The sequence below is a fragment of the Hylaeus volcanicus genome, chromosome 5, assembly GCF_026283585.1.
Source record: "Hylaeus volcanicus isolate JK05 chromosome 5, UHH_iyHylVolc1.0_haploid, whole genome shotgun sequence".
NCBI classification, from domain to species: Eukaryota; Metazoa; Arthropoda; class Insecta; order Hymenoptera; family Colletidae; genus Hylaeus; species Hylaeus volcanicus.
This window is the reverse complement of record NC_071980.1, coordinates 12458061-12483289: the sequence shown is the minus strand read 5'-3', so window position 1 is coordinate 12483289 and position 25229 is coordinate 12458061. Positions and strand designations below refer to the sequence as shown.

Below are 25229 nucleotides of genomic sequence, written 5' to 3'. Positions count from 1 at the left end.
GGGATTTCAAGGGGTGCATTTTGTAGAGGGCATCAAGGAGAGTCGCCCCAAAGGTTTTTTTGAATTTTTCAACCCCTTCCGTCATCCCTGGCCTGTTTCAAAGATGTGTTTTTCTGCACCCTCCCCTTTAGGGGGGTGAATTAACCCCTTCGCGTCCACCCTCGCCAACGCAACTTTACACACGCCTAGGGGACACTTCAAAAGTACTCCTCACGCAGTTTCATTTCAATCGGTTGAAAACTCCCATAGTTACGACGGTTTGAAAAAGTGTCCCGCTAATTGTTGGTAGTAGTGTACTTGAAATTCACCTGGAAGACTTTTCAGCGATTTTCTATTCTCCAGGGAAATCCCACGAATTGGCACAGCAATATTTGTCGCAATAAATATCCATCGCCACGTGGTGTTGACATTCAAATGCGAAATCTCGACACTTTTTGACGCATAGAATTGTCGCTGTTGTCGAGAAAAAGAACGTTGGATAAAGTGAAAAATATGTCAAGCGACACGGCTCGGGCGACGCAACGAAAACTATAGCAGCGGGTGCTGTCAGGGCACGATTTCACCTAAATAAAAATATTTCCAATCAAATTTACAACAGGGCTCGACTGTTTCCCGCGTAGAATGCAGATCTCGATAATTCTTGTTGCAACATTCGCGCACCGGGTTTCTGCTTTCTCTTGCCAGAACAATATTTTTCTTCGCTTTATTATTTTTCGAATAATATCATACAACATGAAGGAAATGTTTCATCATTATTAGTGTACAAGCAAACCATTTGGGGTTTGTTAAATTTCTCAAAGTTTATTTAAATCAATTTTTCTCTGTAAAAATTATGAGACTCGGCATCTTAACCTTTCAAGTGTATAAATTTTGCGAAGAACATGTAACGGACCACTTGGAACATCCTGAAGCAACAGTCTGACGTTTACGAAGCCATTGATCCACAGGTGGCTCTTAAATGCGAACAGCGAAGCTATAATAAAACGCTTTCAAAACCATGGAATCATTGCATGGTTTTATTCGCAATTTTAGGATATCGAGTAAGGAAGAGTTCTACTCATTAAACTTGATCCTATACATTTATCAACAATAAATATTTTCTAGAGCTAAACGTCCATTTATGGTTGAAATTGCTACATGGAAAAATTTAGGTTCTATTTTCATCAACCTCCACATTTTTAACCACTGAGCATTTAAAAAAAAAGCATTCTCCAATTTCTAGGATAAGATTAATTTGGAGCAGCCTATGACCCAATAATTACTTCGCGCGACATATCAAAAAATTCCTCAAATAAAATTGATTAAAATAAAAGGAAAACTAGAAAGAAGGCTGAAGAAAAATAAAATGAAAATGTTACGTTTGCCAGTTTCTCGAATTTACACTCAATGACTAAAAACGTACCGGTCGTTTATTTTTGGGAGATCCCTAATAAATACTTCACACGGCACTAAAAAATTCCCAAAGTGAAACGGATTTCTCTGGTCGACCTTTGGCGCTACTTTCATTTACGTAGTTAAACGGTGTGCTCGACGTCGATTGACGTCGATCATCCCGGGGTGATTGCAATCGCAGTGACGTCAATTGACAGCCCCGGGATTAACCAATCGCTTGGCAACACTCCATTTTTGCAATACTCGACGAATTTTCAGTTTTGTTTGCGTTTCTCCGAACGTGTTGGAAATCCGCGAAAATCTTCGTGTTTCTCTCGATAGAACAATATTTCCCAAACTGGGATCTGCTAGTGGAAAATGAAAGCCGTAATATACAGTATGGGAAAAAGAGTGATCCCAGCTGTATTTCAATCTTTTGAAAAGTTTACAGTTCAATTGTTATCTGTCGTCAACAGTGAGACTATTATAAAAGAAGATAAAATGAAATCAAATGTCTGACTATATTACTGTGCTGCATCACTGACGAAAAGAATTACAATATTCAAACGACTTAAAAATAGATTCCCCAACGCTATCGATCACTTTTCATTCAATTTTTATTAAAGCCAAAAAAGAAACTGATAATCGATAACAGGGGATATTTATCGAGCTCTTTGTTTCTGCTCTTTATTACCACTTTTTTCAGTTTATACGGTGGAAAGCATGAAACTAATCATGTGATACAGTCTTATAAACATAAAACGTGGAAACGTTTCGAGTTTATCCAGGTCTGGATAAACTCTCGCTCTGCGAGAGAATGTGCTTTATCGCGACTCGTGTGTTCCAAAAGAGTAACGTAACTAGAAAGATACAAAACGAATTGGCCAGCTAAAAGGCTCCTGAAGTCGATACTAAACTTTCATATTATTTCTTTAATGGGAAAGTAATCTTTCCATTAAGAACGACCCGACGATAAACAGTTCGTTACGCTTGCAAACAATTTTATCGTCTTCATCGTTCGGCGACTATCGCGGTTGTTATTTAATTTTCGTTAAATTCTATTTTCTTGTTGAACCCAACGTCCATTCATTAATTTCTCGACGAAGGCGTAATAAACGCTCCGAGATCGCTTCAACGCGAGGACAAAAGACATTCTCCAAAGAAAAGCTAGCTGGTTAGTCGGAGGTAATTTAGATTTACAGCGAAGTCGTGTCTGGAGCCCTCGGAAGCGAAACCTGGGGACGTTTTTCTCGCGATAAAGTGACTCACAGGGCGTTACAATCTTCAAGGATGAATCTCTATTTTAGAATCTACGAAGAATTGCCAAATATTTACCTTTGATATTAACTACAAGGATTGTCTTCAAGGAAGAATTATTTTGTTTAAAATAAATATAAATTCAAATTGATATCGACTCTTATCATCTAATTAACTGTTTGACTATATTACTGTGCTATATCACTGAGAAACTTAATTCCATATGTTTGCTACAATCTCAGTGCTTCCACTATTTACTACAAAATAAGTCAAATATTAAATGTACATATATGTGTTAATTTCTCTGAGCAAGTTGAAATCAAGAGAAGATGCTTGAGGTGTCCTCAAAATTGATATCGACCCATGCCATCTAATCACCTGCCTTACTATATTACTGTGCTACATCACTGAGAAACTTAATTCCATATGTTTGCTACAATTTCAGTGCTTCCACTATTTACTAAAAAATAAGTCAAAAATTAAATGTGCTCATATACGCTAATTTCTCTGAGCAAGTTGAAATCAAGGGAAGATGCTTGAGCTGTCCTTAAAATTCATATCGGCCTGTGCTATTTAATCAACTGTCTGACTATAGTACAGTGTTATATCACTGAGAAATTTAATTGCACATATTTTCCACAATTTCGGTGCTTCCATTATTTACTACAGAATAAGTAAAAAACTAAATGTACATATATCTGCTAATTTCCCTGAAAAAGTTAAAATTAGGAAATGTACAAGGGTGTTAAAAAGTACCTTAATTTTGGGATAGCTCAGGTATCCAAATTATTCATAATGCTGACAAATAATTACGCATTTGTAGTTGCCTTAGGAATAATTCAAGTGTCTGAACTATTTTCAAAATTGACTACTTTTTAACATCCTTCGTTATCTAATACTGTTTTCTTTATATTCATGGGAAATTGAGTGTGTCGTAAGCGAAACGTTTACTTACAAAGTGTGGCAAATTAATTGACCGTCTTGTCGCAGGTCCTGACGTTTTCCAGAGCATTGAGTTCCACGCGCCAATTAGAAACCCGAGAATCTCCTCCTTATTTTATATCGAGCACCATCGCACCCTATTAGGTAAGCGTAACGCCATCAACCTCGTATGGGAAGCGACGCCGACAAATTTTGAAACAATTACGCACGCGAAACTTTATCCTGTTTATTTTTCGGGGCTACACGTTTGGATTAATATAACACCGGATAATAATAACAAAGCTCGGATATCAAAATAGGCAACTGTACTAGGAGGATTACGACCACAATGAATTTTACGGTAGACCATGTTTCATCAAACATTAATATTAAACAATGACGTCCATCCGAGTACTTAGTTCATATTTATTAATGAACGATTCGATCTGATGAACTTTTGGTCTCCTATAACGATCGAAGGATAATTAATATATAAAAGTAGATTGAATCTGTGGTCAGAAACCTTAGTGAAAGAATTTCCAAGATTGTTGGTGAGACTAGACAGTATCCAATGCCACCAAAGTGTGTTTGGTGACTTCTAAACCTAGGTTTCTGATCTCCTTATAACTCTTACGGTAGACCATGTTTCGTCGAACGTTAATATTAAACAATTACGTCCATCCGAGTACTTAGTTCATGTTTATTAATGAACGATTCGATCTAGTGGGCTTTTGGTCTCCTACAACGATCGACGGATAATTAATATATAAAAGTAGATTGAATCTGTAGTTAGAAATCCTAGTGAAAGAATTTGCAAGATTGTTGGTGACACTAGAAAGTATCATGGCATTTGATACTTTCTAGTGTGTTTGGTGACTTCTAAACCTAAGTTTCTGATTTCCTTATAACTCTCACCATTCTCATACTATCTTTTTTAAAAAAGTGGTCTTAAATCTGCGGTGAACACTTTTACCAATAAAATTCCCAAGTTTCAGCTAAATAACACCGAACAGTCTACCACCTTCAAAACCTCTCCATAGCCCTCTTCCATAATTCTCACACTCCTTCCTACTTTTCCCTCAATGCTTACCGGAAAAACACACCATTAACTAGCATTCCCACGCTAAGCAATAACCCTAATCGTCATTAATCATCGCCCAGGCGATCCAAACACGTGACAGGCTACCTGGAAGAGGGCATTTCTTCCTTCACGCCCTGTACCAATGCGTCCTCAGGTAACAACGTTTCCTCTAGCGAGCTGGTAGTCCCGAAAGCATGGGGCCGAGCCTTAGGGAAGCGAAAAGAAGGAGAACGCGTCGGTGACACGGTAGAGAAAAAGAGGAAATCACGCGAGCTGTTACTCCTCGGTGAACAGGAGCCAAGAGGGTATCCCCATAGCAACCATCGACGACGATGCTCGCGTGGAAAATAGAGGAAACCGAGCGCGTGAAGCTGGGAACTGTATGCTAGTATACAGTTATGGGACCATCTCGACGACACACTCGCATAATATCGATATCTATTGATATAAATCCCTGAGCGTCGTCTCGAGGTATCAAACAGACCTGAGTGAAATATTATTTCAAATGGAAGATACGGAATGGTCTGTTTTATTTTAAATGGTGCTTATAAGTATAACGATGGAACTATTTATTTTTAAAATGCTATTTCAAGATACTTTCTCTTATATTTCCCATTTACCACTCGTTGTACTCAAATAATATTACTTCGAAAGAAGAAAAATATTACTTCTTCCAAGATGTAAACGAGCAGTCCCACTGGATTTACTTTGTATCAATAATTAAAGTTAAAATGTTATCCATATTTGGAGCCTTTGAGACCTGAAATGGTCCACGGTAAAAATGTTCAAAATATAATAGTCACCTAAAGTGTTCGTCCTTTAAGCGTTTTATCATTGAGTTCTTCTTACTACAATGATTCAAGATTAGGAAGTAGTTCAGTATTTTCCTTGCGGGATAGTCCTGCGACTATAAATCCTAGTCGCGAGCTTAAAGCGGTAAAGAACAACTGGCTCAAAGTATTAAAGCGGTACTAGAGCGCTGAATTAGCCGAAAGAATAAAACTCGTAGATGTTTTCAAAGATAAATGCCACCAGATAACAATTTCGTAATTACGATTTCAATGAGCTGGAACGTTGCCTCGATACGAACAGTCCCCCTCGATCACAATTAAGCCGAATAATCGTGGTCCGATTGTAGTTACATCGAATTAACCATGATAATTGACAGGATTGATGAAGGATATAAAGCGTATTTAGCTGTGCTAAATCCCTGTCGGTCGATAACTTCGTAACGTCGTCATTTGTTTCCCGATTCCCTGTAAAACGGTTAATTTACGTTCGTTCGTCATTCTAATAAACATCGACAAAGGGAGGAATTAATTTCGAGTTTATTTGGAGTTTTTCGGATCAGCTCGTGGTATCTTCTCGAGGATGAATTTAATATTATAAATTCAGCAATTTATTAAAATTAAAATTCGAAGAATTACAACAAAGGATTAATGATTTAGAAACCAAAAACTGACCCCTCATTAGGTGTAGAAATCGATTCTGTTCATTTACATTCAATATTTATAATACAATATTTATAATTGTATACGTTGTAATATTTTATAATTGAGAGCTACAATATTGTGCTGCAATAAGAAGGTAGCTCCTTTTTGTTATGGTTTTGAAGTTAGAATATAGTCACGAATTTAGAACATTCTTTTTGTGATGCAGTAAGGAGGAAAATTTGAAAAAATCGAGCTACCTTCTTATTGCAGCACACCCCTTAATTGTAGTTTAAAAATTTACAGACCTCGTGCACACGCAAGAGTTGGAGAAATTGAAAATCTAACTAACTAAACTCAAACATAGTAATCGTGAGAAATTTTTCTATATCGTTATATCTGCTAGCTGGAATAACTAAAAATTAATTTCTGACAATAGTTACATTAATTATTAACAATATTTGTTCAAGCAATGGCCGAGCATATGACTTTGCTCGGCTGATGACCAATAGACAAATCAGAAACCAACAAATTTTAACAAAAAATTAGTAGTTGTACAATTTTTCTTCGTGAACAAATAATAAGACTATCTTGGAAAGGCACAGAATTAATTTCTACAACCAATACATTCATCATCAACGGTATCAAAGTCAATCGTTACGAAAGATTGCCAAGTTTTAATCGAAATACAATGCACGTTTACCCACTCACATAATCTATAAATCCTTGAAGAAACAATCGCATCCGATAAGTCGACGCTACTTTCGCAATCACGTATTACTCTCGTTAAAAGGACCATCGCAAGCTTGAAAACCCGTGGCTAATAAAAATGAAGGAAGCAATGATGTCAGCCTTCCTAGATCCAAACGCACAGCGACGAAGAATCACGGAACGGAAGTCAATAATTTCACGACGAGTTACACGGTGCGCGGCGCGGAAAACTCGACAAATTGCAAATACGGCCTCCGGGGACGTCTTTGTTTCCCCTAAGTGGCATTCATATACGATAAATCATCCTTTTGTACACGGTGAATGGGGAAACTCTCCTGGGGAACAATGGGAAAAGCGCGCGGTTCGGAAGGTCATAAACCGATTGGCGAAACGCACGCGATGATGCAGGTGAAAATGGAAAATGGGACATCGAGATTGAGCACGGAGGGACTGCGTAACGTTCGCGTTGATTAGATTATGCATATGTTGCGTCGACGTGAACGCTCACGCGGTTCCGTGAAACATGGTAAACCCTTCGATCGGCGATCAATCGACTCGGATCGTTCGGTTATTCTTCCGTCTCGTGAGGAAACCCTTGTTTTCGTAAGACAAGAGGCGAGTGTACCAATTGTGACACATTTCTTGACGATAGTCAATTTTGAGTACTATTATCAGGTTGACCAAAAAGTTGCTTCGGATTACTAACTTCCGTTCGACTATTTTTTAACGAGAGACACTCACTTAACCTCTCGTAACATCAGAACGAATTGAAATTTTTATTTGAAATTCTGGTAACATATTTTTGAATAGTTTTACTAACAATTTATGAAATAAACAAAATTAATTTTTTCGAGTCATCTGTACCTATTTTCCCCGCTAAGGGTGGCCACTTACGTGAAAATTTATTACCAGTAATTTTCTAGATAAGAATTTGAAAATAGGTACATATTTATAATGAAAAATTCATTTGGTAATATCAAAACTATTATTTAATTTAGTCAAACTTTTTTTCAATAGACATAGAGGTTACGAATGTTTATGGTATTCACTGTACGTGAAAACTAGCTACTAGTAATTTTCCATGTAATAATTTGTGGTCACGTTAAATGGGATACCTTGTGCACAAAAATATGAATTTGCGCAAACATCCACAGTCTAATAACGAAAAACATAACGACCACTCTCTCAGCATCTATTTCGAAAAAGACAAACGAGTAACAAAATGTCAGCTACGCATTTATAATACATTAGTAGGTTTTGATATCTAATTTTTAATTTAGTCGAATGTAATTTAGTCGTTAGCTCGGCAATTGGACGTTATCGATTGTTTAACGAGTGATTGTACAGAAATCGTTACGACGCGGGACAGTATGAAATTGTAATTGCGGCTATATAGTTTCTCGATCCATCAGCTGTTTCTGCGCAACGAGCAACGTCGGAGTTAATTAAACTGATATTTCAGTCGGTACACAATGAATAACGGAAAGTGCAACGAGTACGTTTCCCCGAAGTGCAATCACTGTATTGCGCAAGCTGCGTTAACGTACCGGACTCCAATCATTTTACTGTAATTTGAGCACGATATGTATTTCGGTCGATCCTGAACATCCGATTCGGATTTTTTCGATAAAATCTAAGTAATTGAGTCGATATATCGTATCTAGAAAAGCGGACAATCAAACTTCAGATGCAAAGTAGATCGTACTTTATGTATAATTTGTATATATTAGATATTTAGTTTTGACATTAAAGGAATACCTGAGAAACAAGGTGTCTCACGAGATCGAAGACTCCCTTGTTCAAACCCAGAAAAATAGAGCAAATAATACAAGAGTCACGAAATTTACGCTATAGAATGTAGATGTTTTCACCTATCAAAAATAGTACAGAGTAGATAAAGATACTACACAATAATTATATCAATTTTCCATTACTTTGTATCCCTCTACATTCACCTAGAACCAACGTTTCATTAATAATCAAACAAAACGCGTTTAATACCGAATCATACTAGCAAGCACCTTTATTTTATTAAGAGACTACGAGCACTCGTTTTATATTTCCAAGAGCTGATAGAATTCAGCTCAATTCCTTGCTCGATACCTTTTCCACGGAAACGAAGAAAACGCTTCGACTGTTTCACGGTGCCATTGTTATATCGTTTATTTTTTCCCGTGTTTACAACGCTTCCACAATTGGTTCGCACGATCCTCCAATAGAAAATTGTTTTTGGTTACGTTGGAGTTCTCGATAAAACAAATTCATACGTTGTAATTCGCGACGAGAAAGCTTGGTCACGCTTCTCTCCCGGACGACACAAAAGGGACCGCTCAATTTTTCCGGAATTTTCTGTCGGCGAATGCGCGCCACGTGTTGCACGAATAAAACGCACAAATATAGACGGTGGCACGGACATGCTCTGTGTACATTTCAGCGGTGCAGATGCAGTCGAAATTAAATTCCGCTTTATGAAAGTCCGATTACACGCCGATAGCGGAATTAGAACTTTCGGAAGCTCTAGGAAATCCGGAAACGGAGTTTCCCTGTTGCGCGATTCTATAATTGTACGAGTTTTAGGAAGGGCCATGTCCCGAAATTGAACGAAACTTCAGGTTGATTTAGTTAGAAGCAATTTCTAAATTTGATATTTTTATACTTATTGAAGGACAATTTTTCTTGGTTCTTGGTTTTTTAATTGTATTGTGCATTCTGTCTATAACATAAAATCTATATTTATATTGGTTTTAGAAAGGCCCATGTACTGAAATTGAACGAAACTTCAGGTCAATTTATAAATGAAGTAATTAGCATTGAAAGTAATTTCTAAATTTGATATTTTTATATTTATTGAACGACAATTTTTCTTGGTTCTTTAATTACAGGATATATTCCGTGTATAACATAGGATACAATCGAGTTCATTTTGAATCATCTACATTTTCATTATATCATTATAATATCAAAATTTAATTCAAATAGAAATCTCTTTTTACAAACATTTATTTGAAAAGCAAGCATGTAGTGCATTCGTGTATGTTATAAGTACGTACATCTTCATGATATCATTTTAATTTCAAACTTTAATTCAAATAAAAATCTCTTCTTGAAACATCAATTTGAAAACCAAACATTTGCAACTATGATTTACATTTATTTCTTGTAACGTCGCTCCTTCACCTAACTATATAAAAATTTCCTTCCCACAGACGCGTTTAATTCCGCGCTTTAGTACGACGAACACCGCCGACGAAAATAAAATCTATTCGCGAAGCGACTCGTCCCTAGATTAAACCCCGAGCGTGGGTCCAACTTTGTATTTTCAGCGCACGTGAAATAACATTTCATTCCTTTTCTCGAACGGCGCAGAAACTATTTCTCAAACTGGCATTTCTTTCAGTCTGGATACAAATAAAACACCCGCCTTTGGAGCGTTTCGTTTCGCAACGAGAATCCTTGGCGGTATTTTCCTTGCGACGAGAAAAATATTTCCAAAAAGCGGCGCGTCCCCTTTGGTATCCGTCCGAACGAATTTCAGCTCGATACGTTTCCTCTCTGGGAAGGAAAGCGAGCCACGAATCCGGAGGGTACCCGAAAATTCCTCGAGTGTCGTCGAGAAACTTGCGTCCCGTGCTCGAAGTCGTGGCAAGTTAATCAAAGGGAGCGGGCTTTTCCGGAAGGGCGAGCCTTATTCGCGTTAGCGACCCTTCGGTGCGCGGACTCCCGCAATAAACGACGGGCATAGATGATCGCGGATGCTGGAACGGTCCTTGGTCCTTGTTTACGTTTTTGCTGCAGGACAATAAGCTCCGTAGGGACATTAACAGGCAATTGAGCCCCCTGAATTATTTCGACAGTGATCAAAGAAAGTGACCCCCTCAAAGCCGCGTCAATATTTATCCTTTGATTCGATTAAAGAATCGATGGAGGGTAGAAAACCGTCCCCACTTGCGGAGAACTCTTCCGGCCTTCTGAGAGGACATAGAAATCTCGTTAACTCGCGGAATTAACAAAATGTGCACACGTCGTTTTCACCATCGAAATACTTGGGATTTTATCTCGGGAATGTTGATATTTTCTAACACGTTGATCGCCACGTTACCTATACATGGGGTGCGTTTTACTGAAGAATTAAAAAAATTTAATTCTGAAGGTCAAGCATCTAAGTCAAGCAAATCAAAAAGAATTTAAATGAAATTCATGAATTCTGATGAAACTATAAAAATAAATATCGTGATGAATGTTTGATTATGCAGTCTCCGATAGTTTAAATAATATTTTATCCTAGCGGTGACTTTCAAAAACATTAGTCTGACAGTGAACGTGTTAATAGGTCCAAATATTGAATGCACATTAAAAAGTATTTGTTTAAATTTGTAGAATTTAAGTTGTCTTCTCACTGGTATGAATAATGGCTGCCCCACTGTATTCATCTCGCATAAGACGCGGCCTTGAGTTTCTCCCGTTTAAAATTGAGCGTTTCACCCTGTCTTTCCCGGAGGCTCACCCTTAACGCGATGCACGTGGCTGACCTAGCATCCCCTCAATGGTTTTAGGCTGAGTCGCCCCCAACGTGATGTTTCCCTGGTGAATACCGAAATATTCTTTGGGAATGATGCAAGGATCTCGCGTCGGTTATTACGTTTCACGCTTTTCTTAGAAGACCTCCGTGTCACATGTATCATCCCCTGTTTCTCGTACGAGGAAAGATTAAAACACATTCGTGAAAGCGTCATTGAATGAGCATCTCAATTTTCTTTTAAATTGTTGACTTCTAACGACAAATACAGAAACTTTCGTATACTTATCTCCTGTGATTCTTTCTTCTGACTATTTAAGACAGTGGGACTTCAACAAAAAACCAATATTTTTATAAATTTTAATGAAAGGGAAAGGGCGAACAACAACTACGCGACGCTCGATTCGAAGGCGCGTTAAATCCATCGAGAGAATAATTCGTCAAACATTACTATCACAGCAAAATCATATTCCCCGTCATTGTTTAAATAATAAGTACCGTTAATAATTAAACTCGACTGTTTCAAACCTCTAGTTAAGACCTAACCTACACTTCCCGCCAAAACGAGCGCGACCGCAGCCACCCTTTGAAACCGTCACGTCTGGCGGCGTTAAGAGCCTCTCCTTCGATCGTCCCAACTTCAAGCATAGCTAATTAATTATTCCCCGCGGAATAATGCCCTCTAGTCCGTGACGCGCACCTAGGCCTCAGACAGTTGGTAATAGTCGCGTTAGAACGCTTTCAGGAGTCTATCTTTGCGAGCCAGCTGCGCCACACTGCGAAGCGTGAGCGACGCAACATCGCACACATTATCTCTATTATCTTGATTGATGTCCGATCGGCTGATGAACGGCGAAGCGCACATAATAATGGAGTTCGCGTTATTGGTAAACAATGTACCGCGGGCATGTGCACATAATGCCGAGCTGTACATTAGCAGTGCGCCCTGAGCCACTGCGTATTCGCAAGCTTCATTGATATTCGCATTAGTTGACTTTGCCTCAACTAGCGGCGATATAGTTTCTTGTTAAGTATGAATTCTTAACATTTTTCGAGCAATTATTTTACAGGTCAAATATATTGGCACTTTTATAGATACGGTCGAGTTTTAAAAAAGTTTCTTTCTATTGCTATAGATAACGAAGTTTAGAAAGGTTGTAGAGAGTTTGACATTTATAGTTAACAAAGTATGTTTTTGTTATTTAAAACAGGAGGTGAACTATAAATTCTGTAACAACTTTATTGGTACAAAAACATATTGTTTAATTTACGATAAACCTCAGTTCAGTGTCAAGTCGCAATGTTTGTAGAAATATTCGAAACGGATTCTGTCAGCGGAATTACGTAAATCGCGTGATGAAAACGAGTAGATGTTAGTCAAAAGTTTTGGCGAACTCCCATATTACAGACGATTTCTAGTTGACCCAGCAGGACTGGTCCTGACAGTCCTTCTGATCGGGCAAAGCCAACGTACATTGTGCTTAGTCGACAGAACGCCGAGTCGAGCTAAATTTATATCAAATAGCAGTGCTCGCATTAATCATAACGACAGTGAAACCGGGATACCGACGTGATTTAAGCGGCCCGTCAGCTCCGACGATCCTGTCCCCTTTCCGAAAAGCTACGCACCCAATTAATTTCTATCTCGGCTGTGACGCGAGGGACACTTTATAGCGATAAAACGTGCTATTCCACAAGAATATTATTATATACACGCCACAACAAGTTCAATATTAATACCGGACTTATTAATATTGGTTCGTCTTAAAAGTTCATGCCTGTTCAAGTTCTGTAGTTTTTAAGAATTCTTTTGTTGAGATATGTATTAAAATACTAATCATACTTGGCCACGCGTTGCTGTTCCTCGGTCCGATTAAATGGAAAAGAAAATAGAAAACACGCGTTTCTAATACGTCGAAATAATTAAATCGGAATGAAAAAATCTACAGATTTCACGACGAGCGTAAGAATCAAGCGATTGAAAATCGATACGGGAAAGGGACATACGAAATCATTTTTGCGATTTATTTTATTCTAACATCTTCATTATCAAGCGTCAATGTGACATTTTTCAGACATGCACCCATACTATTTATAAATTATTTTCAATCATAATAAATCGATCAGTTTCGATTTATTATGACTCCTTCCTTGAGTTCTAACTAATAAAAAGATATTAGACACCACAGGGAATAGATAATACTCCACCACTGTCAACTTTAGCAACCGCCTAAGTAGAAACAGCTAGTAATAGTCAGACGCGTTAGCCTAACCGCGACACAATGTCAAACGAACTATATTCGAATCGGAGCAATGAAAATATTAAAAATCTATGGAAAAATCATGCAATCGATAAAGAACTTTTGGAGATTTTAGATTTTCAACGAACGAACATTTGCATTTTTATTTATATAGACAGGCAGGTTTATTGAGATACAGGAAATTCATTGAAAATAACTTGAGAACGTCTCATCAGAAACATACTCTTAACATCCAACAAAATAATTCGTTTGGTACGTTCCTGGTGACTTGCTGATCACAATTACATATATCATAACAAGAAAATCTGTACAACAAATTCGATACTTATCCAATAAAACCCCTCTTTTTTTTTAGATTGAAATACATATTTCAATGTCGAAAAAAAAAAAGGGATTCTTAAATTTTCCCTACAACAACTGCTCTTTTATCCCGTTCAATGAATTATAATATTTATCCCGAAGGAATAAATTAAATCCACTTTTCCCAGGGACAGCTAACTTTCCAGTAATTGATCGTCGAGGGCTCCAGGGTAACCGCTACGTCCTCAAACGCCGCGAACTATATTACGATTCCGTTTCGCATTTTCCGACCGTCCTCAAACGAGTTTCTCGAATGAAGCCGGACGAGTTTTTTTCCTAGATTACTTTCGAGGCTGGATCTGATTAAGGCGTTCCTAGTCAACGGGAATTCGCGCTTGGAAACTGTCTTGCTCTTGTACGCGCGACGATTCCTGCGACGGTATTATTTTCCGCGAAATTGAAGTCGCCAGGAATGCGGGACGAGTTCCAGCGAAAACGTTGTGTCACGCTGGAACGAGGTCAGCGTGAGATTTCGCCGAAGAGATCGTAGTCGCGACGTGCGATCACGGTGAAATTTAATATTCCAAACATTAGGAGCGAGGACATCGGTTGCGGATCCGATGTTTTACTTTATAATTATGACCGAATTGGGAGGAAGCAGAAAAATGTATTCATTGGACGGACGTCTGTGCCTCGCGAGTTTTAACGGACCTCGTTCGAGGATTACACGGGTTTTCTTTGGGAAAATATGGGAGAAAATGAGGGGTCAACTGCTTTTTTTAACGAGCTTGGTTCTCTGAGAAAATGGATTCATTATGGCCTGACTAACGCGTCTGACCATTGCTCGCTGTTTCTACTTGGGCGGTTGCAAAAGTTGACGGTGGTGGAGTATTATATGTTTCTAATATTTAAACAAATTTTTGTAGAACTCCTGAGAAGAGTCAAAACGAAATTAACTCGAATGCTTGGAATAACAGAACCTAACAATAATTTTATTTAAGCTGGAGTCATAAGTGATTTAATGTAAGGGAGCATAATTAATTACGACACCTAATAATTTTCAAGTACAATTAAACTTGTGTTAGAAGAATGACAATAGGCTAAATTTAATGATTTCTTTTTATATATCGACACATTTTACTGTCCACCAGGTTGAGATTTAGGTTATCGAAGATTTAGAAGATTGATACTCTGACACAAACAAATGACGAATAAATCTATTAACTTTCATTTACAAACTAGCGTTACAAATGCACGAATATAAAGCCACCGAATTATTATCTACGTCCAATAATTTGTTTTAATTTTAAATTCACTAAGAAATAAATTCTCAAAAGATTCAAAATTTTCGTATCGCACGAAACGAAGCAATTTCAGCAAGAACATTTCAGTTTCGGAAAATTACCCACTCAATCTCTGAAAATGACGTTAAATCCACGGAGGGGAGGGGGGGGGGATTTTATCGTATAAATAATTAGATGTCCGTTCGTTAAATGAACGCGCGATTTGCCGACGTGTCGCGTCCGCGTAATGATTTCAATTATGCAAACTACAGGGTTGGCGGTTGGCTGGCGATCATAATTTCGTGAAAACTGTAAATCCGCGAGAAAACGATAGCGGTTGCCACGGCGACAGTGGACAGAACGCCGAAACAGCGAAAAAGTTCTCGCAGAACCAGCGGGGAACACGAACTGTGACAAACTGCTGGCATTTGCTTTATCGTTGTCCCTTCGTCTGGAAATACGCGACGAACTTTCCTTTCGTTTATTTATTTAACAACTCCATCCATCCGTAATGAGGACGAAAAACCAACGGAATATAATTTAAATTAAAATACAAGGTGGGAGCAAGGGTTGCTCGGTGAAGTAGATAAAAAGAAAGTAAATGAATAGGACTCATAAATGATGAGGAAAATCGTGTCGTCACTGTTTTTGTATTATATTCTCTTGTTAATTTACAATTTGTTTTGATAATAACCATTCGGTGAAGTTACCAATACTTTGATTCTTAATATGTAGACATTCTCCCAATGGATCATATTTACGTGTTGTATACTTTTTTATTTAATTTCTGTTAGTATTATTCCTAGACTGCGGATCCTTATGCATTTATTGGAAATTTGAATGTGCAAAAAACTACAAAATGCAAACAATATGCAAGAATATAAAAAAGATTGAAAGTAATGTTCATGTTATAATATTTGCAGAATAAAATAAATTCCTACTTAGGTTCAATTTTTGTAGGCATGTTTACGAAGATTTTATTTTGCATAAAGATCCGCAGTCTAATTATTACAATTGTTCGTACTCAAGTACGAATTAATACCGCGACAGAACCAAGTGCTCTATCGTCTCAAAATAACCTGCTCTGTTTTCCTATTAGCAGGAATAATGCTTGTTGCATTATACTGTTGTCTTGGTGGATGATAATAGTTTTTGAACTCGTGACGAGCGTGTGGCGACACGCAACCGAGCAACAGGGATGAGACTTAATTTTAAACATCGCGGAAAATCAATTCCCGACGCGATATGATAATGCTCGACAGCGCAGGGAATTGACAGGTATTAAAAGTTGCGTTTCAACGGATTAAAACTTCCTTTCCACTTCGATGAAATATTGTTCGAGTTCTTGTTTCCGCTTACAAGGGAAGTTTGGCGATTGATGCATTCCGAAAAATTTCAATTTCTGCGGAAATAAAGTTCATGGGAACTCAATCAGAGTGCTCTTCCTCATTTTGGCCCAGAATTGGTTTTAAGGGTGGAAATAACACACCCTTTCGAAATAATTCTGGTAATTTATATTTTTACTAATATCTCTGAAACCGTGCTAAACATTGATAAATTTTTAAATACAAAATTCAATAGTTTTTAACATTTTTTTAAAAAATTGTGTAAAAAAAATTGTGTTTGGAATTGTATGGACGTTTTCATATTGTATAACTTTCGTCTAACCAGTTTTGTTCTATCTGTTATCGAATATAGATGCATATCCTGTATCCACTGTGCGGGATCGGTCAGAATTCTCGAATAAAATTTGAAAAAATTATAACTCTTGTCTGGGTAAACGGATTTCCATGATTAAAACCTGAAACTGTGGCTTTAAGCGAAGAATTTAAAAAAAAATATCGAACCTTCGAAAGAATCTATTTTTTAATACTTTTTTTAGTTTTTTAGAAAGTCCAATATTTAAAAAAAAAATATACCGAATAGAGAAAACGGAACGGACTTCGAAGAATACCAATCGAAAGTCATTGTAGGAATTCGTAGTTGCATTGTATCCGTCGACTGCTGCGTTCGAAATGAAGCGTTTGTGCAGTGTCCTGATCGTGACGCGGAGCATCATTGCGAGAATGAGTATCGGGCCACGAAACGTCGAATAATATTCTATCGATGACAAGTGGACGTTTCGGTGACCGTTAATGGGAACCGCAATGCGATGCATCATGTCCCGCTGCATTATTGCGACGCGTGGCAATTTCTGTCCCAGCCTGACTTGTTTACAGTTTACGTTATCTTCGACACACACGATAGACTCTCGATATTTCCTCGAAACTCGATTCGCAAGTGTTGGTCGACCGTATAGAAAGTTTCTATTAGAAACAAAGGAAAGCATAAACTCTTAATACTTCACTAAAATGTCTCACTTTATTAACCCTGGCGTCCACAATTGAGGACACAACATTAAAAAATAACCGACATCATTGTTTAGGGCGAATGTCCTTTTTTTCAGCACATGAAGAAAGAACAGTTTTCTTCGAAACCTACACTTTTAGAATTTTTTTTTATTTTTTCCTTATTAACTCTAGTTCAAGTTAACCCTAAAAGTTAAATTACATTATTACGAGAATAAAAAAATAATTCAGGTCTGAAAGGGTTGATTTATAAATTGAAGCGCTTTTCTATATAACAGTTTTCCCCAGGCAGCCCAATTTCGTTCTAAATTAATAAAAGATTTACGTATGCGGGCTGAATAACACAACGTGCCCAATATAATAAACTCCACATAAAACAGTATTTCACCGTCATGAAAAATTCACATTCATCCAGTGAAGCACAATCGCCTATATAAACATTCGCCACGAGTGTAAATTACCATCAGCGCTATTACAAATTTCCGCGATACGTTCGAATATTCCGCCGACATATTATTCGTGCGGGTAGCTGATTAAATATAGTTCATTATTAATTTCGCGGCCTCGACCGGCACGATTTTAATTAGAATAATTATTTGCAAACAACGCCCTTCGCGTGTACGGAATAAGTTTCACGAGCTGAAACATGATGGCTGCGATTGATTTCGTTTATAGCGAGGCAGGTAATACTTCCCCGTTCGAATTACAGCCACGGAAAAATAAGAATGTCGACTGCGATCGCGGAGATTCCTTCAGTGGAATAATTCGAACGCGTCTGAGAGACGAGCGGATGAAATAACATGTAGATAAGACGCGTTTGAGTTACGGAGCCCGTGAATCACTCAGGTCCTCCAGTCGCGGTTAAAAATAGCGAGGCTAGACAAACACGAAAGACGGTCCTTTATTCTTACGCGACGATGAGTGAGAGGCGTTTCAAAGTACACCGACGACGTTAAAAATACGTTACGCGTCAAGCGGCGAGAGGCGCGGGTTTCGGGCGGAATTTATGAAATATTAATGCGAATAGAACGAGGGTTTATACGTTCACTTTAAAATGGAGTGATGTAGAACACACCTATGGCGCTTGGAAGTGTGAAGCGAGTAAAAGGAGACGCGTGGAATCAGATAAGTAGAATGTAGCGTACGTAGTCAGACACGGGGAGTGTGTTCGATGGAGCTAGTAGAATGGAACAATTTTCTCAGACAAGACGAATGGGACGAAGTGTGCCAGGCGAGGAGAATAGGGACACGTTGAATCTGGCAAGTAGAGTGGTTCATACTTAGTCAGGTACGGGTAGTATGTCTAGCTAAGCGAGGCTAGTAGAATGTGACGGGCGAAATAGGGCAAGTAGAATGGGATGAAAAGTGTCAGGCTTGTAAAATAAGAGAAGTGGAAGAGGATAGATAGAGTGTAGATAAATTAAAATATGGCACACCTAGTCAGATACGTGGAGTACGTCTGAAAACGTGATTTAAGTAGGCTTTTTGCTTCTTGGTTTATTTTTTAACAGTGTTCGTAACATGTCTATTTCACCTTTTTCTATGATATTTGTGACTTGGTGAGACTTTGTTACTATTATTTTCGGGACATATTAACCTACATTTTTTCTCTTTTACGTGTTATATTTGGATTACTCTGTTCAAGGCCTATCAGGCCTACAAGGTGCTCGGGTACCTCGGGTTCGCCCGTACTGTAACTGCGATTGATTACAAAGCATAGCTACAGCCTCTAAGGGTGTGAACTAAATGGAATTGGTGAATCGTGTCAGACAAGTTAAATATGAAACAAAAAGCGTCAGGTTTATAGAACAGAACACGTGGAATCACAAGTAGAATATGTCAGATTTAGTCAGACACGGAGAGTATACGAAGTGGTGTAAGACAAGTAGAATTGGGCGATCGTGCCAGACAAGTTAAATATGGGAGAGAAAGCGTCAGGTTTATAGAACAGAACACGTGGAATCACAAGTTGGATATGTCAGATATAGTCAGACACGAATAATATATGAAGTGGTGTAGGAAAAGTAGTATTGGATGATCCTGTCAGACAATTCGAATGAGAGAAAAAGTATCAGACCAGTGTAACAGGACGTGTGAAATCAGAAAGGATGGAGGACGAGCGTGACAGACAAGTCGAATGGAACGAAGTGTACCAGGCAACCAGAATAGGACGTGTGGAATGTGCCAAGTAGAGTATGGAATAGCTAGTCAGACAGGGAAGTATCCGTGGGGGAGTGAGCCAAGCGGAACAAGACGATCGTGTCCGACAAGTGGCATGGGATAAAGTGTGCCAGACGAGTAGAATAGTAGGATCGTGCCAGGGAAGTAGAATAAGACGATCGAGTCAAACACGACAAATTGCGAACATTGCTGTTTATACATTTTTTTAAATTTAACCATATCGACTGGATAGTATTCAAATAATGTTTATAACATCTATTTAGTTCACGTTTACTGGACTTCTGAGAGGTCCATTGATCCGAACCAGCATGTTCCAATCGTTAAACGTAAACGAGCGATTTGAGCATCCTCGATCTGTACACAACCCGTCGTAAACCATAAAATATTCACGCGGGAAAGTTTCCACGCGACCTCCGATTGTTTTCAAGCATCCACGACGGAAGCTCGCCCAGAATATTTTCCCTTAAAGTCGCACTACCATAGCAGGGGTGAAAAAAGTTTCCCTCGGTCGTCGAAAAGCGTCCCTCGGTTTCGACTGTTCGAATAAACCAGAGAAGGACAATCAAAATTTTCATAAAGCGAATTTTCGTCCCCTCACCCGCTGGCGCGGATTAAACTTTCTAAACGCAAAGTTTCCGGGTGGCGTTTAATTTTGTAAATGTATTCCGCCAGTTTGTAAAGTTCTCCAGAGCAGCCACCGCAACTGTCTGGTTCCCGCGAGTCGAGTCATCCAGGTTCCGTGGGATCAATTATCAAATTATCCCCATCTGGCTGCTTTGCACGCCACCCCACCCCGTATCCTTTTCCCCTTAGTCGGCGTGGTCGTTCGAATTTGCATACGAAGGGATTTAAAATACACCGACTGACGGTGTTTTCTCCTTGAAGCGCTTTTCGTTGGGATAATTTCATATTCCGCGGAATCAGTAACGTAATAATGGCAGGGAAATAAAGTACCCTTCGGAAATTTGTCTTGGAGCTCCTTGTGTAACAACGATTTTGATTTCTGTACGGGTTATAGTTATTGAGGCGGAGTCACTTCTACTTGGGTGGGGTGAAAGATTTCTGATTGGCAAATTGAAATGTGCAAATTTTTTTAAAGGGAGATACATGTATAAATAAATAGATTTCTCAGATTTCAGAAGACCATCATGGATAATGTCTCAAAGGAAAATTGAGAAACAAAAGGGCCAAAAGATGTCTGATGGATAAATTGAAATGAGAAAATTTTTTAAAGGGAGATACACGTATGAATAAATAGATTTCTCAGATTTCAGAAAACCATCATAGATAATTCAATTTTAACCATCATAGATAATTTTCTCAAAGGAAAATTGAGAAAGCAAAGGGCCAAAAGATGTTTGATTGATAAATAAAATGAGAGAATTTTTGTAAAAGGAGATATACATATAAATAAATCAATTTCTCAGCTTGGAGAGAACCATCATCGATAAACTTTAAGGGGAAAATTGGAAAAGAATCGGCTTTTTCAGCGATCCAGTTTCGCATAACTTTGCATCGTGATCCACGTCAAATCAATTTCGCAAAGATTACGCTAGTCGCCACGGGCGTAATCCATGAGCGCACTAGGCACCTTGTCACAATTTCGCGTGTTTACATCATTAATGTTTAATCGCGCGCAGCATTAACAATGTATCGTTATTATAATTAATGTTTGCTTTATCAATAGCTCGATACTCGTCTAAACACGCAATCGAACATACCGTAATATATTCAAACGCGAAATGATCCGCAAACAATAGCCAATATTACCGTAACCTGATAATGCAACATGGAAATCGTTCGCATCGAATTACTCGCGTGATGTTTGAAGACTGTTTTCGAAATCGTTTGCAATAAATTTTGATTCCGCGAAGCAGTGATGTTGTTCGCGTTGTTTCAAATAGAATTTCATGTTTGAATGTACTAGAAAATTGTATATTGCTATTATTATTTACTAGTTCGTGTTAACCCTCTTTTAGGTGAATTCGAATTAATTTTCTGAAAAGGTATTGTTTCATTATCATGTATACGTTCGTGAATTTATTTAATATTCCAACTGAGAAATAAATTCAGTTTTTGGGAGGGAAAATTAAATGAAACGTTCAATTGAAGATTAATATTAATTCTTCGATGTTTCAGCCATAATATTTCTATACTATATATCAAATAACAAATCATGTATTTTACACATTATATTTCTATCATATATATAAAAGCTCAACATCATCAATTGCTTCAAGAAATTTCTAACAAAACATCAATTACGAATACGTGCACACTTATTATTTTTAAGGAACAAATTATTTTCTTTCCGATAGCAAGTAACACTTTACACAGCAACATTCTACGTGCTTACAGTTCTGTATGATCTTAGTCATCATTCGAACTATATGGAAGAAATTGGGAAACTCCCAACCATTGACCAAACGGCAGCACTCCGAAACTACGACAGAAAAAAAGAGAGTTTTGTCTGTATGTATCTTTTGCAGGTCGGCCAGGCCCTTGCCATGCGATGTCGTTGCAGAGCCCCAGACTTCGACATGACAGGTCGAAACGTCAAATCAGTTATACAAAGAGAGTTCTGTTATACGCTGAATACGAGGACAGACATGCGGCTCTATTGCTATCTTTCCCTCTTTCTTGCTCTCTAGCAACTGTGCAGGTTGAGGTGTGGACTGTAAAAAGATAGACTATGAGCATGCAGAAATATGTGAAAATTGTGGAACGGATGTATTTTTTACAAAGAGTTTCATTTTTTTTTGTTTACCTTTGAGTTGTACCATACTTATTGCCATTTTAGGTCTGGGCCGTTGTACGTCCGCACAATAAATTTAATTTTGAATGAAAATATTACAATAATTTCGACCTCTTTCATTTGTTATTTTAGATCGAAACAATAAAATTTATTTCTGCACAAAAATATTATATCAATTTTAATGTTTTTCACCCTCTATTTATACCTTTATTTATTACCTTTTGTGAAATATTCAACGGACCTGGACATGAATGAACGAAAACGTTTATTGCTTTCTCGTTATGATTAATAAACGTATTTATATGATAAAAACAGCAAACAATTATGGTACAATTCAAGAGAAAAGAAAGCGATAGAAGGACTGTCTTTGGAAGGTTCCTTTTTTTGAATGCAACTACATTTTTCTTTATACTAAAAGCGACCATTAATTATTTTCAAGAATGATAGATTATCGAGTAACCATCGAGTTATACTTTGTTCGCTGCAAGCCGTTAATTAAACAGCGAACCGAACAGAAACTTCCCAGGACATTGTAATGACACGGTACAAAGGAAAATTAAAAAGTAGAACGGAAAGTTTATGTAAATCTTAATTAATTTAATTACAGACCCATTCGATGCTGAATCCGGTAACATAAACAAATATCGAAATGATTACAATATAATTGCATTATTTAATTACTGACGTGCGTTACATAAATTAACACACACGTTAAAAAGAGCTCGTTAAATAAATTCACAGAGCTTTCTTTTCGAAATAGTGAAGGAATACTACAAAACTTTATTTGATCTTCTGCACTAGTTTCTTTTTTTTCGCGAAAGCCTCGGCACGGAGTTCGGCATGTGGATTTCACGCATCCACATCGAAGATTTATTTCTGTACGTGCAGTCACCTTGATCCAGTCCGCGCCACATCTGCACAATTGCACGAACACATAAGTAAAGTACATCGTGTAATACACGATACGTCTCGGGGCTGTTTCACTGCATCCACGCTTTTTGGAATGACGCTGATCGGCGCTAACTCGAACACGTTTCGGTCGACTCTGTAACCACACCTGCGTTGCTGTCTTTAGTGCATACTTAGCGCATACGTTGATCGGAGTTGCTCCATTTAACGATCGTTCCATCACGAGACGTCGTGCCGACACCCACGCACGGTGGGCGTACCGTGAATCCCGTCTTTTCGGAAACACGAGAGGGGGAGAGACGCGTTATCGCTGTATGAATTAATGATCGACGCGATAACATAATCCTCCTTCGAGTTTCTGCTTCGAGCTTACATTGTTAGTTAATCAGCAACGAGATTTGCTTGTTTTGAAAACAACAGGCGATTTATCGGCCAGGATTCCAAGCTTGGTTTAATTGATTTATTTAGTTGAATGAATTGAATCGTGATTAGGATCCTTTTTAGGTTTATGTTGAATTTGATTGGGATAGTTGAGAAACATAAAAATGGTTGAAAAGTCACTTGTTTAAATATTGAGTTAGTCGAGTAGATTAGAAAGCTTGAAGAAAGACAATATCTGAGAAACTCAAAGTAAACGATGTTAATTTATATTTCAACAACACTGCTTTGAACCATCCTACAGTCGTAACAAGTAAATTTAAATTTATATTCACCAAGTAGCTCGCTAATGGAGTTTTCTAAATTTAAATTTAGCAATATGACTGCAAAGGGAGTTTTTAAATTTGAATTTAATTCTAAGGACGATTCTGAATCAGAGTCTAAACGCGCGCAATTAGTGAATTAGTGCTTTGGTTTCAGAGAAATATTTGAGGAAAACCTTAGCATCAGGTAGACTGGAAAATAGTGTTGTTTTTGCAATTTTAAATGCCTGTTTATCACTCACCAGCTCATTGGTTTCTATCGATCTGGTATTGAAAATTTGCAAACTGTTTGCGAGGCTGTTGATAACAAGGGCGACTACATAATTGCTTAAAAATAGAAATTTATTAAAACTTACTTTCGAGTCTAGCTAATACAAGTGTGAAATGAACGTAGATAAATTCATGCATCTCACGCATTCGTCAATTTATTATCGCACGCAATTCACGATCGACATTTCTACCGAGGATCCATATCATCGATCGAACGATTCGACCGAGCAAATAATTAAAATCAAGCTTGCATCGCTGGTTCCTCATTTACTTTGTTATTTACGTCGTAGGTCGTAGAGTAATATTTTCAGCGAACACAGCAAAGGGGAATTGATGACGTTCAAAGATGTTCCGCGAAGAGACGTCTCGCGACGACAAGGGAATTCCTCTAGAAAGTAAACGATTAATTTCGCTCCTACGGTCGCAAGAAAGAAACCTGTCGCGTATTTGCGAACAAGAAATCTTCGACCTGACAGGGACTCGCGTAAGCAAATACTCTGAAAAGACGGGCATTCGCGCGAGGCTCGTATCACGTGAAGTTTTCTCGTTAACTTCTTGCTGGAGATCGATCCGACGGAGCGTCTCTGGCTAGCATCAACGCCCCTGTATGAAAACATAAATGCGTGCGAAATTATAGTAGAGTCGTTAGCGTAGTTTGGTTGAAACCGTACACGATCTTGCTTGATCTTATTTTATCCCCCCTCTAACCCCCCTTTGAGAGCGCAATTTGCAACTCGCGCGAGAGCATGGAAAAGTTCTCAGTAGTGGAGAGGCAGTGTTGGGCAGAAGTTATTTCGAATAACGAATAAAATTACTTATTCGTAATCATTTGTTTGTACGTTCTCAAGTTATTCGTTATTCGCGAGTATATTTCAGTAGTGTACCGGTGCACAGAGTCGGGGACTTTTCGGATAAATTCATATTCGAGTAATCA

The 25229-nt window shown here is 38.1% G+C and overlaps 1 protein-coding gene across 1 annotated transcript in view; it reads left to right on the top strand.

Annotated features, from left to right (window-relative positions):
• Window positions 1-25229, top strand: part of LOC128877599 (uncharacterized) — a 196628-nt gene that overhangs the window by 125287 nt on the left and 46112 nt on the right. The window lies entirely within an intron of this gene.